Source organism: Cydia splendana, chromosome 25, assembly GCF_910591565.1.
Source record: "Cydia splendana chromosome 25, ilCydSple1.2, whole genome shotgun sequence".
Classification (NCBI taxonomy): Eukaryota; Metazoa; Arthropoda; class Insecta; order Lepidoptera; family Tortricidae; genus Cydia; species Cydia splendana.
Window position 1 is genome coordinate 4,431,153 of NC_085984.1, and position 13,145 is coordinate 4,444,297.

At 38.0% G+C, this 13,145-nt stretch overlaps 1 protein-coding gene and 1 long non-coding RNA gene across 3 annotated transcripts in view; both read right to left on the bottom strand.

Moving 5' to 3' along the window:
* LOC134802767 (uncharacterized) overlaps positions 1 to 13,145 on the bottom strand; it is a 318,964-nt gene that overhangs the window by 239,664 nt on the left and 66,155 nt on the right. The gene's annotated exons all lie outside the window — the stretch shown is intronic.
* LOC134802904 (uncharacterized) lies at positions 431 to 4,868 on the bottom strand. 2 transcript variants are annotated; one of them, XR_010145898.1, is made up of 4 exons: positions 4,717 to 4,868; positions 4,341 to 4,407; positions 2,246 to 2,471; positions 431 to 1,796 (listed from the first exon to the last, which is right to left on the bottom strand). It is a non-coding gene; the product is annotated as an uncharacterized LOC134802904 (long non-coding RNA). The 2 variants fall into 2 exon arrangements; XR_010145897.1 differs by having other exon boundaries at positions 431 to 2,471.

The window sequence follows — 13,145 nt, forward strand, 5'->3', positions numbered from 1 at the left end:
TTTTTGAAGGTCAAGAATAGGGAATATTACGCAAAACTCTGCGTAGGGGGCGCCACTACCACTATCCATCACAATCTGGGGTCTACCGCGTTACAAGAAAATCGAAATTTCATTATCTAACCTCTCTATCACTCTTGCATATTCGAGCGATAAAGAGGCAGATAACTAAATATCGATTTTCGCGTTTCCCGGTAGGCCCTTGTTTACAAATCGCCTTGATGCATCAACGTCATATTTTATTGTCTGTGATAACTTGTCAAAAAACAGTTTAAGGCACAGTATGTATAGTCGTATCATGGAGAGCGTGGAATTGCATATGTAGTAGTATTGTTTGTTTACAGGCATTCTATATTTGAATTTTCTATTTTCTTGTACTATCAGCATACAACCACTACAAATGCAATTCCATCTTCTCGATAATTCAACTATATAAGTTACTCTATGGTTTACTAGCTAGTTTAGTGTTGCACTCTGGCCGCAGAACATTGCAGTAATACTCCCTATTATAGGAAAAATTTTGGCAGGCAGGCCAGGCAACATGGTATTAGCTATGACTATGACCTACATGTCCTATGCTATGACGTTAAATAAATGTATTTTCTTTCTTTTCCAAGCAGGGCCGCTTCCCGTAGCAGACCTAGGAAGTCTACTAAGACCATACAGAAATAAGTACGCATAGAGTGCTAACTATATACATTAGTTTTCTTACCAAAACGCTTTTTATTTTCGTACTCGACATCTAGCGTCAACTAGCGTATTTATCCGTACTGCTCCTTGACAATAGATGTCGCGATGAACGAAAAGTCTAATGCTCAACAATTTTCAGCTGATATTGGTTATACCGGTTATACCGGATTAACCGGAACTCTATTTTCAACTCTGCTTGTAATATTAGTTGTAAATTGTTTTAGCAATACATTTTTAGCAACACACTCGTGGCATCTGTACGGTTACCATCAGTTTCTCACTGACATAAACGCCGTCGAGAACGTAATTTACTTTCTATACATCCCGTTTGCACTAATATGCGAGTGCGAGCGAGATGTATAGAAAGTAAATTACGTTCTCGACGGCGTTTATGTCAGTGACAAACTGATGGTAACCGTACTGGTGTCAAATAGTACTGATAACCGCTACTTGACGCTATAGTACGGGAAGTAGTGTCATAAGGTGCAAATTTTGGTATCGGATGAATTCACTTAGCACAGATGTAATATACGTAAAGCTAAGCTAATTGAGCCCGGTAGACATCCGCCACCCCCTGGCAGGAAGGCAGGGGGGGCAGTCAAAGTAATTTGTAATGGATTTAAGCTTTCAACTCCTTTTTAACCCCGTTAGAGGATGAATTTTTAAAAACGCTGAAATTACTTTTCTTGTATTAGGGGTTGAATTTTTCAAAATCGCTTCTTATCTCTTGTACAGATTATAAATATAACCTGGTGTGCAAATTTCAACTTTCTAGCATTTGTAGTTTCGGCGGATAATAGTAATAGTTGAATAAAAAAAATAGCAAACCGATTTTTATTTGAGCGTCAATATTTTTATTTTTTTCTATTAAACTGTACATTAAATGTCTCAAATATGAATTCCTCATGCCCGATTTATCTGGAAATGATACCAAACTCGAGGTGGTAGGTAAATAGAAGCCGATAGAAGGCGTGTAACTTTGGATGCCCCCCTGCCAACCCACTGCTGGATTGGCTTAGCTTTACGTATACTTCATCTGTGCCAAGTGAATTCATCCGATACCAAAATTTGCACGTCCCATACATTGGGTGACACTACTTCCCTCACTACTAGATGCCGACTAGGGTTGTAAAAAAACGGTTTTTTTTTCTGACTTGAAAAAAAAAACATGAAAAAAAAACCGTGAAAAAAACCGTTTTTTTTCAAAAGTATAAAAACTCAAAATTTGCAAGGCGGTTAATACTTTTATACGGTTGTTTTACTTGTTTTAGACTTTAATTTAACAACTTTGATTAATAACAACATAAATGAAATCTGTAGTGGTAGTTATCGCAATTTACTGTTGGCAACACCAACGCCTCTCGTCGCCGCATCGGGGAATTCAGGGATTCCACAAAAATTACTTAGTTTTAAGTTACTTATATAAATAAATCACGAAAAACCGTTATTGTGGCATATTTTTGTTCATCTGAATAAAAAACCATGGTGCCAGGTTTTTTTTCATGTTTTTTTTTTCAAAAATTTGAAAAAAAACATTTGATTTTTTTCTATTTGCAACCCTAATGCCGACTACGAAATAACCCGCGTTTTGGTAAGAAAACTGATGTATGGAGTTAGCACTCTTTCGTTACTTATATTTCTCTATGCTAGTAAGTGTAAGACCTATACTGAATAGGTATCGAGGCATTTATTCTCGTCTGCAACTCCGGGGCTGATGCACAAACAGGCGATGTGGTAGTAATGACTTTGTACGTAGGACCCTGGTACACAGCCCACCAAGTCCTCTGAAATTAATAATCAATAAATTATTATAGTGTGTAGCTTTCAAATAGAGCTCGACGCCTAATCCTATTGTCTATTGTTATGTAAAACCGCACGTGCTACTTACCTGCAAAAAAGGGTCTTAATTATTCTATTTGGCACCTGAGCGCGGGGTAGTCCAACGCTCAAAAAACCAGTGTAGGTGCGCTCTCCGATAACGCACCTTTGTTACGCATCTCGATGACACATTTTAGACTGGTTCTGTAGCATTCGACTCGCCGGCACTCAGTAACCGAAGTACGTATTTTTTATGCAGGTGGTTGTGGCACGTGGCACGAGCGGTTTTACTTAACATAATAGACAATAGGATTAGCCGTCGAGCTCTATTTGAAAGCTACACACTATAACCGAGAAATGTTATATAGGTTGGCTTAAACATAACTGCATTCCCGTTGCCAGGGAGGTTTTGGGATTATACTGAGCAACTTTTACTATGGGACCAACCTCGAAATCGCGAAAAACAATTTGGCTGTTTCATACATTTTGGCTGGTCCATGTTCTGTGGGAGAGTAAATTTTTTTTCGCGATTTCGGGGTTGGTCTCATAGTAAAAGTTGCTCAGTATAATTTCAAAACCTCCCTGGCAACGGGGATGCAGTTATTTTTTAGCCACCACCAGTTTTTTTTATATTGGAATGCTTAGAAATAAAGAAAAAGTGAACAAATTCACTGTCTCAGGCGAGACCCGAACTCGCGACTCTGGACGGCTAGACCTCTACCAACTGAACTATAGTATTTTTCAAACTGGAAGGGTACGATGGTAGATGTCAATTCAATACAATTTTGCGACATTTGGCATTTTTAGGTTATAAATTATATGGATGTCGCAGTCGGATCGTATAATCCGCCGTATTACATTACGGCTAGCCGTTTTCAAAAACAGGGGCGTTTTGAAATGCGGCGGTTTAACGATTAGCCGGATTGAATGCGGCTGAATGAAAATCCGCCGGAATGTATTCGGCGCCATACGTTCTTCAACAAGGCTAGCCGTAATGTAATACAGCGAGTCATTAGCCGCCGCTTTGACAGTTTTTAGTTCCCATTTTTAACACCCGTGGCGCTGCCTGACAAACGCTGGGGTGTCCATCAAAAATGGAGTTCGTCGGACTGTTTCTTTTCAAAAAACATTTCTTTCGCAACTTAACTAGACGGAGCCCCGCTTCGCGGGGCTCCTATTTCTGAGCGGTTTGCCCTTCGGGCATCTGAAGCTACCTAACGAACCTAACCTACCTACCTATTGATTTAGTGAGACGTCCGTGAAAACATTACACTTTGGGGAAAAAAGCGTAGGTAGGTAAGTAGGTTAGGTTCGTTAGGTAGCTTCAGATGCCCGAAGGGCAAACCGCCCAGAAATAGGAGCCCCGCTTGCGGGGCTCCGTCTATTTAAGTTGTGAAGGAAATGTTTTGGAAAAGAAACACATGTAGTGCGGTGGGACCATGGTAAAAATAAATTAAATTGCAAACATTGTCAAACTCCGGTTACGTGGGCGACCGAAAGAACTGGTCACTCTACAATCTAAAATAGTAGTACGATGCGGCTAAACGTTGGCCGCCTTATTGAAGAACGTATCACAATGACAATCCGGCTAATCGTCGAACCGCCGCATTTCAAAACGCCCCTGTTTTTGATAACGGCTAGCCGTAATGTAATACGGCGGATTATACGATCTGACTACGACATGGATATGACATCTATCATCGTTTGAAAAATATTATACCAAGACTTACTCAATGACAGCCAAGTTATCCACTTCTCCCCCATTTTTTAGGCAATAAGGCAAAGTTTTAACTTTTCAAATTATTAACGATAAAAATATAGTTTAAATAACTTACGTGGGTCATACTTCGGTGGCGGCAGAAGGCACTCGCTATAGTCAATGCATACAATTAAAAGCAGCCCCTGAAATATGTATATAGTTTAGTTTAGTTAATTTATTTTTCAATGCATTTTTTATAGTTGATGTAAACGTATACCTACACAAGCAATTACTTATCGTATAGGTAGGTATATATACTACCTATAGTGTTAAGTTGCTAAGCGGGCGAGGTGTTCAAAATGATCTTGACCCGACGTTATTGTTAAGAGAATAAGAGCGTGTCAAGGTCATTTTGAACATCTCGCCCGCTTAGCAACTTCTGCTGCTGACTGTATAATAGGTAGGTTGCGTCTTAGAACTTTAAAGCGTACTAAAAATCAAAACAATCTTACCAAAATAAAAACCTGCAGGTATTTCATCTTTTACCAACTGTTTTCAGCTAAACTGGTACTTGAAAACTATGGCTAGCAAACATCGTATCTAGCTTATATAGGTATTCGTGGAATTTTGTGGGTGGCCAATAAAATAAACCGTAACTTTTAAGAAAAATATGAAAACTCCTTTGCCGATTTCGAATCTAAAGTCTGTCGATTCATTTCCGTTATTAAACAAAGTTTTGTACGGAACACTAAAAAAGCGGCTTTAAAAAACGTAGGCGCGATGGCTAAACGACCATACCAACCATAGAAAATTTGAATTTGGCGCCTTTTTCTATTGACAAAGTTGTTCGACCGGCTATACCTTTATTTATTTTATCAAAATGTTAGTAAATATGCTCAAGCAGTTCAAATACATACAAACTACCTACTACACATAATAGTGGCCCGGCCAACGAAAGAAAAGTCTTCTAGAAATCGATTTTCGCTCATGTCGTCTCGGATATGGATGAATATGGTATCGACGCATTCAGTGTAATGCCCTGAATACAAATATATGAGATGACAAGCGCGAAAGTGGTAGGGGTACTTGCTGTGACGTCATAAAGTCGGCAGTACAAACTTTTTTTTTATTTTCTTTTAAACATATCATGTGGGGTACCCAATGAAAGGGCTTTGTGAGTAGATTACAAATATATAACATACTATAATATTAACAATACTTGGTTTAACTAATTATTAGAAAACGTTCAAAAATTTCACAATCCACAGTTGACTTCTAACTGCTCTAAATTGAAAATGGCTGAATGGATTCGTCCAAAATATATACCAAGTGACTGTGAATATCTTCTATATAATGTTAAAAAAGAATTAACCAGATATATCAAAAAATAAGAAAAGTAGGTACATCAAGTTGAAAAAAGTATAATTTTCTGTTACATTAAACTGCAACTATTATTAAAACAAACAAAAGACCCGACAGTTTGACATATATTTTTGAAATGGTATTTTTACTAGCTTTCATTTGGTACCCATATTGCTATAGTAAGGAAAAAAAACAATCCCCCCCCCTCCATTTTTATATTAGCGGGCGCCATTCTCAAAATGAATGTAGCCTATGTCACTACCACAATTCTGACGAATTCAACCACACCTCATATGTTAAAAATGGCGCCGGCTAAATAAAAAAATGGAGGTTGTATTGTGTTTTTTTTCTTACTATAGCAATATGGGTACCAAATGAAAGCCAGTGAAAATACCATTTCTAAAATATATGTAAACAGTCGGGTTTTTTGTTTGTTTTAATAATAGTTGCAGTTTAATGTAACAGGTAATTATACTTTTTCAACTTGATGTACTTTTCTTATTTTTTGATATATCTGGTTAATTATTTTTTAACATTATATAGAGAATATTCACAGTCATTTGGTATGTATTTTAGACTAATCCATTCAGCCATTTTCAATTCAGAGCACTTGAAAGTCAACAGTGGATTGCGAAATTTTTGAACGGTTTCTAATAATTTCTTAGACCAAGTATTGAAAATGTTACAGTATGTTATATATGTCGGGAATTGTGGGCGTATCATACTATCGGCAGCACATCAGAACCTTCAATCGTGGATGACGAGGGCCTTCAGTGAAATACGATGTTCAACTCACAATCTTTACTGCACAAGACTCATTACAGTCATTACAAATCACAGCACGCGTTACGTTTCTTATCTTAAGCAAACCAGTGGATTAGACCCAGGAGCCGCCACAGACGTCATCTTCTCCCGTTCGTTCTCATCGTGCTCCTTCTGAAGATTGATTGACAGCATAACTTCAATTGTTCTGGACTTCAATTGTTTTAAGAGCGCACTCTATGACGTCTTGGCGGAACTGCGTCGAACGCCACTCAAGTGTACGTAACACCCTAGTTTGCTCTATTTGTCAAGGTTTGCATGACAAAACGCCTCTTGAAGGCGATAGATGGCACATTTCAGGCATTCTCCGACACGGCCAACCTGACATTGTACGGGTCCCTCCGTACGTTATCCTTCCCCCTTTATGATTTTCACTGGTAGACTAGAGCGAAGATGAGATCTTCTTCTCCCAAAAGAGACTGTAGAGCGCAGATCATCTGCACCACCACGGCATCCTGACATTGTATGCATCACTGCATACATCTGCGGACAGAATACAACAATCTGAGGTATCTAAGCTCATTGCTCGGCCTACCTGACCAAAGTAAGTTCCTCCATAACTTTTGGATACTGACAGGCAACTCAACTCAACTCTTTCAATAACACGCACATAGATCATTGTTGTGAATGAACAAGTTCAGCATCAGTAGCATCACGATATTCAATCAGGCCATATTTCAACGGAAATGGGGTAGAGATACATTTCGAACAATTCATTTAGAGACTTAAAATGCAACAGCGTGAAAATAATATCACCATAATCCAAACAGCGTGAAAATAATATCACCATAAAGATACAATACAAACTAGCTTTTAAATGAACCTCACCACAGAGATTCCCCTCAGTTGAAACACATCTTGTATTGAGTTCTCGAAAATAAATGGTTTTCCATATTTAACTGATTTTATGAACATTATCTGCGCACCTATTCTTTACTTAAACGTTTAGTATTCCCTAAAAGTTTAGTGTTCCCACTAATAGATTTTCTTATTTGATTTCATTGATACCTTGATCCAGATCTATTTGCCATTTTAATCATTACCTCAAAATGTTAGCTAGGATCACAGAAAACAGCGATGAAATTAGTTTATCCGTTTGAAAGATACTTGGCCGCACGCACACAATGGCCTCTCACCCAAGACGCGTGTATCATCTCCGTTATCTCATGGTTAAAATGTTTAGTAAGTTTGATTTAAACTAGTAGTTCGCCCCGAACTGAGAACTCGCGGTTCGCCAAAAAGTTAGATCAATTTAATGAACCTACTACTTAGTCGGCAAAGGATCGAAAACCGCATGTGATTTATTGCAAGGTCTGCGGAGCCCATCACAACACCATAGAGATTAAAATAAACTGTATCTGTGGTAAGCCGTTATCTTTCTTGTCAAATGTCAAATACCTATATTATGTTTATTTTTATCTTGTTAATTATTTAAAAATGGTAAACTTAAAAACAATATTATAAAAGCCGAGCACTTTCATTTGATACCAAACTCGACCATACTTTCTTGCAAATAAGATGACCAGAAAAGCAAGACCCCTCACAAATAGCTTTCTAGCCTTTTAAGCTCTTCTGACTCAATAACACCTTGATCGAGCCTGCTCATAATTTAATGACTAAAATACAATGCCCTCAACTACACGTTTACCCAATTTCATTTAAATTAGAACAAATTTACTTAAGTTATTGTGTATCAAACTATCCTCTGATAGCTCAGCTTAAAACATCGAAATGCCGGGACGTGCCCCTAGCCAGCCGTGTGTTCCAAGTTGAATGTAAGAACTTCACTTCGCTTCGCTCGCTCGTTCGATCACCCGCCTAAGTATAAAAAGATTGAGCCAGGTCAATTGATTTCAAACCAGCTTTCTACCATACCCTAAATATTTTGATTAAATTTTGGCACCATTAATTATTTGTATATTCCTAAACACAATCATTAATTCCATAAACAAAAAGAAGCATATTGTAATTAATCGACACGTAATTTTAAGTTTGGGAATAGGACTACGACAGTTTACTTATTCGATTCTCATATTAAATAGTTTAAACACGTACCAAAATTGCGTTCAGTTCAGTTTAAACCGACTTCTCTATTTTATTCCTTCTGTACGGACAACACATTTAGGCCCCGTTCGCACGGCAGCTTTTTCAACGCGCGTTAAAAAAGCGTTTGAATGACGCAAATGGATAACCATGTATGTATTCACACGAAGGCGGTTTTTAAGCGCGGCGCTTTTTTATCGAGCACTGTTCGATTTTCAGCGTTGAGCGTTGACGTCAAATTGAATAGAGCATACGGAACTCCGTGTATCTGTTCTCACAAGCGTTAAAAAAGCGCCGGCGCTGCTGTCAGTTGGCTGTCAAGTGTCAATTTTTGGTGTCAATCGTCAAGATTATTATTAGTTTCACCTTAAAAATGTCAACTTTTGCTTACAAATTCCTGAAATATTCAAGCTATATTCAAATAATACGTCGTAATAGCAAATAAAGTATGGCTTTGCTGAGATGCGTACGTGGCAGTACGACTCACAAGTGATTTATAAGCGTTCATATGAACACAAATATTGGAAACGGTAAAAAAGCGCCAACGTCGGGTTTTAACGCAACGCTTTTTAAGCTGTCGTGCGAATGGGGCCTTACAAGACAGCTTGAGAAATTTTCAAAACTTGATATATTATCAGGTAAATCCAGTATTATACTTTCTATGAAAACCAAATTGTATTTTTTTTATCGCTTTCATAATTTTTATTAAGAAAAAGGCAAGAAAACTTGATCATTATGTGATATTTACACACTGACACGACTTGTCTTTAGCTGACTGACACAATACTTCAAAAACCAAATAGCTCTCAAAGAGGTTCAAAAAGGTTGAACATGCATGAAATTAATAAAGAAGTTCACAACTCGTTTTACAACGAACGATCTAGCGTAACAGGTATTAGTGGCAGAATTTCTATTCTAAATCAAACCGCTGTAGGTACTCAAATTTTGCTAACTTCTTTATCGATCAAACAGAAAATAAATGCGTTCGACTCTATTCGCTAAACATCGACAACTAGTTTCGTAAAAGATCATAAGGAACATTATAATTACTGTAAGGAGTACGAACAACTTTTTGTACTAGTTCCATAACGTGCGTAATAGCGTACGTAGTAACATACTTTAATAATTTTGGATAATAAGTGTAATAGACAAAGCGTTATTTTCCCTTTTTTTTCAAGTCTCATTTTTGCTGCCTTCTACCGAAAAATACTAAAATAGCATGCCAAAACCGTTCTGTCATTTGCCTTCACATTTAAGGGGAATAATTAATCATTAATACTTTCTTTTCACATACATCAACCAATGCCTACAAGTCAACACCAACTTCCAAATAACAGTGCCAACACCTTGGCTTTACAACAGCTTGGTTCCAACACACAGCTAGCCTCATCGCCCGGTCCGAAACCCCCATGAATTGCAGTTACGAATAGGACTGTGCCCTCCAGCACGCAGCCCTCAAACGCCCTCTGGACAACTCAGGTTCCGGTTGCGACCGCCAACTCAAGTGATGAACCTCTCAAATAAACTATCCTCAAAGAGGCATGAACTTCACGTTTCGTTTCTTACGACAATGTCATAAAACCAACGCGGAAAGTGGTATACCTACGTAGAGAAATCTAATCCCAAAATGTGTCCCTTTAAATAGGTAGTGTTTTAATAAATCAATGAATAATATCCTTCTCAAACTGCTTACTCAGCTATTATTATTCATGCAATATGCAAAATTATCTTAACCCATTGAGTGATAACTGATAAGTAAGTCAAATCAAGTGTCAAATCGAATCCAAAGTTAATCAATTAATTTTAAATTATTTTATCATTGTTCATCAAATTCAATTTGATAATCATAATGGCCCTTTGACAGATACACATCGCAAACAACATATCACTGAATCACAGAATTATTGAAAAATTAAATGTCGGGTCCAAATTTAAAATTGTTCTGTAGGTACTGTAAACTCTAAAATCTGACTGCAAAAATGACCACAAAAGGATTCCTTCGGCTTCGATGCGGTTAAAATAATCACCATTTAGGTTCTTCAAATAGGAACACACAATTTTCACTCATTACGTTTACGTTTCGTTTTGACTAGTTAATTTTGGATGTGAAGTCATTTTAAGTAATCAAAGGAATGCACAATTGCACATGATTAAAACTAAGTCAGAACTATCCGTCAACGGTCATGAACTTTACCACTAAGTTCTCGGTTTACTTTTCATATCAAAAAAAAAAATATCACGCACATACTTACCACCATCATAGGCACAAGCTAGCAAAATAGAAATCATACTTAAAGGTGAGAATTTTATATTCACAGTGTGATCGAATAATGGCATCAACCACTCGTGACGCTTCTCACGATAATATTATTTGGTCCACGACACAATTTGAAATAGTACGTCTCCACACAAAAAAATTAAGGTGCATTTTGCTAGAAGCTATTCAAGTTGTGACGGTATTACATGCCATAGTGCTCAGAAAATCGTTAAACAGCCTTACATCGTCTTAACAGCAGATTACAAGTCCACGTACCAAAAGTTTTTTTTACATACATTCTGATTCTGACCATTAAAGGCTAGAGTAGATATCTCGTAGGTAGGTATCTGTTCTCATATTTTCCTAACTAGATCCCATCACGCCGGCTTTGTGAGGTACACTCAACACAGTTACAGATCATAAAACAATGGACGCAACTCACGCGATTTCCAACTTCCAGCGACAGTCTGGCAACCAGTAAATATGCAGCTCCTCTCAGCTTCTGTAAACAAACTAAGGCACCCACGTTTCTGCAACCGCAGCTCCAACCCGTGCGAGACGGGAGATCTCGCAGCAACTATCTTCATTCTTCATGGTGCAAAGGACTGTAAACGTATTACTTAGAGTTACAACATTAACAACATTCACGAAAATTTCACACAACAACATAAAAAGCAATGCAAAAACTGGATCACAATTTATAAAATATCAAATATGTCAACTGTCATTTCACTTCAAATATTTTCCATCACGATACTTCTTTATTTTCCACCAGCGATAGCATGAGATTTCTTCATTTTCTAAGGCCTTTAAAACTCTTGAATTAAGGAATGCCAGGGATTTTCAAAATCAGGGTAGATTTTTGGGACCTTCAGTCCACCTTCATTTGGCAAATTTGAGCTTTCAAGAGGAATTCCGTAGCGAATTCCCTGTGTTCGGCCACACTTCTGATGTCGGGAATTGTGGGCGTATCATACTATCGGCAGCACATCAGAACCTTCAATCGTGGATGACGAGGGCCTTCAGTGAAATACGATGTTCAACTCACAATCTTTACTGCACAAGACTCATTACAGTCATTACAAATCACAGCACGCGTTACGTTTCTTATCTTAAGCAAACCAGTGGATTAGACCCAGGAGCCGCCACAGACGTCATCTTCTCCCGTTCGTTCTCATCGTGCTCCTTCTGAAGATTGATTGACAGCATAACTTCAATTGTTCTGGACTTCAATTGTTTTAAGAGCGCACTCTATGACGTCTTGGCGGAACTGCGTCGAACGCCACTCAAGTGTACGTAACACCCTAGTTTGCTCTATTTGTCAAGGTTTGCATGACAAAACGCCTCTTGAAGGCGATAGATGGCACATTTCAGGCATTCTCCGACATATATTTGTGATCTACTCACAAAGCCCTTTCATTTGGTACCCCACATGGTATGTTTAAAAGAAACTAAAAGAAAGTTTGTACTGCAGACTTTATGACGCCACAGCAACTACCCCCACCACTTTCGCGCTTGTCATCTCATATATTTGTGTTCAGGGCATTACATTGAATGCATCGATACCAGATTCACCCATATCCGAGACGACATGAACGAAACCTAACCTAAAACCTGAAATTACGGCCCGCTTAACACCACAGCACCAACAACAAGAACAACAGCACCAACTACAAAACAACAACACGCACACCGCGGGGCCCGAGGGCCGCGCGCATTAAGCAACCAACTAGTTGGGAATTTTATAGCGTAAGTATTGAACAACCAATTTAGCTAGGACCCTAAATGGCGTAACAAATACGCTCCGCGACGTACAAATAGTATATTCTACAGATACTGACAAAACATGTTTGCGATACGGGTAATTGGCCAGTAACTGGCCACTTATAGTAACTGGCCGCCCTAAACTAAAAATGAATTCTATTCACCTATAAACAGAATTCATGTTAGTATAGTTACTGGCAAATTACCTTATATTTTATTTAATGAGCTCTTAATTAATTCCAGTAATATTCTGGCAACACTGAATTAAGCAAACACAATCGATTTACCTTGACGATCTTGAGCATAGTGTTAAAATAAATAAATCGATAAAACCAGTCATTAAAGAGAAATAAGAGCAAATAATAACACTGCATAAATGATTGATTAGTCACGCACTAAATTAAATATGTTTATTAAACTGTTTTTTAGACATGCACCGGATATTCGGTTACTATCCGGCCAGATACCGGATAGTACCATTGCTTGATTTCAACAAAATTGGAATAAGAAACGGTCACGGTTATAATCGTACTCGTTTATTATTTTAAAACATTTTAAACATTCCACTCACTTGCACACCCACTCATTTCGAACCTAGAAATGAGTCCGCGCGAATGTTCACTACCAAACAAATCAAAACCTGCATGATGCGCACCCGATAAACCGAAATGTAAGTATAGTTCCGCCGGCGGA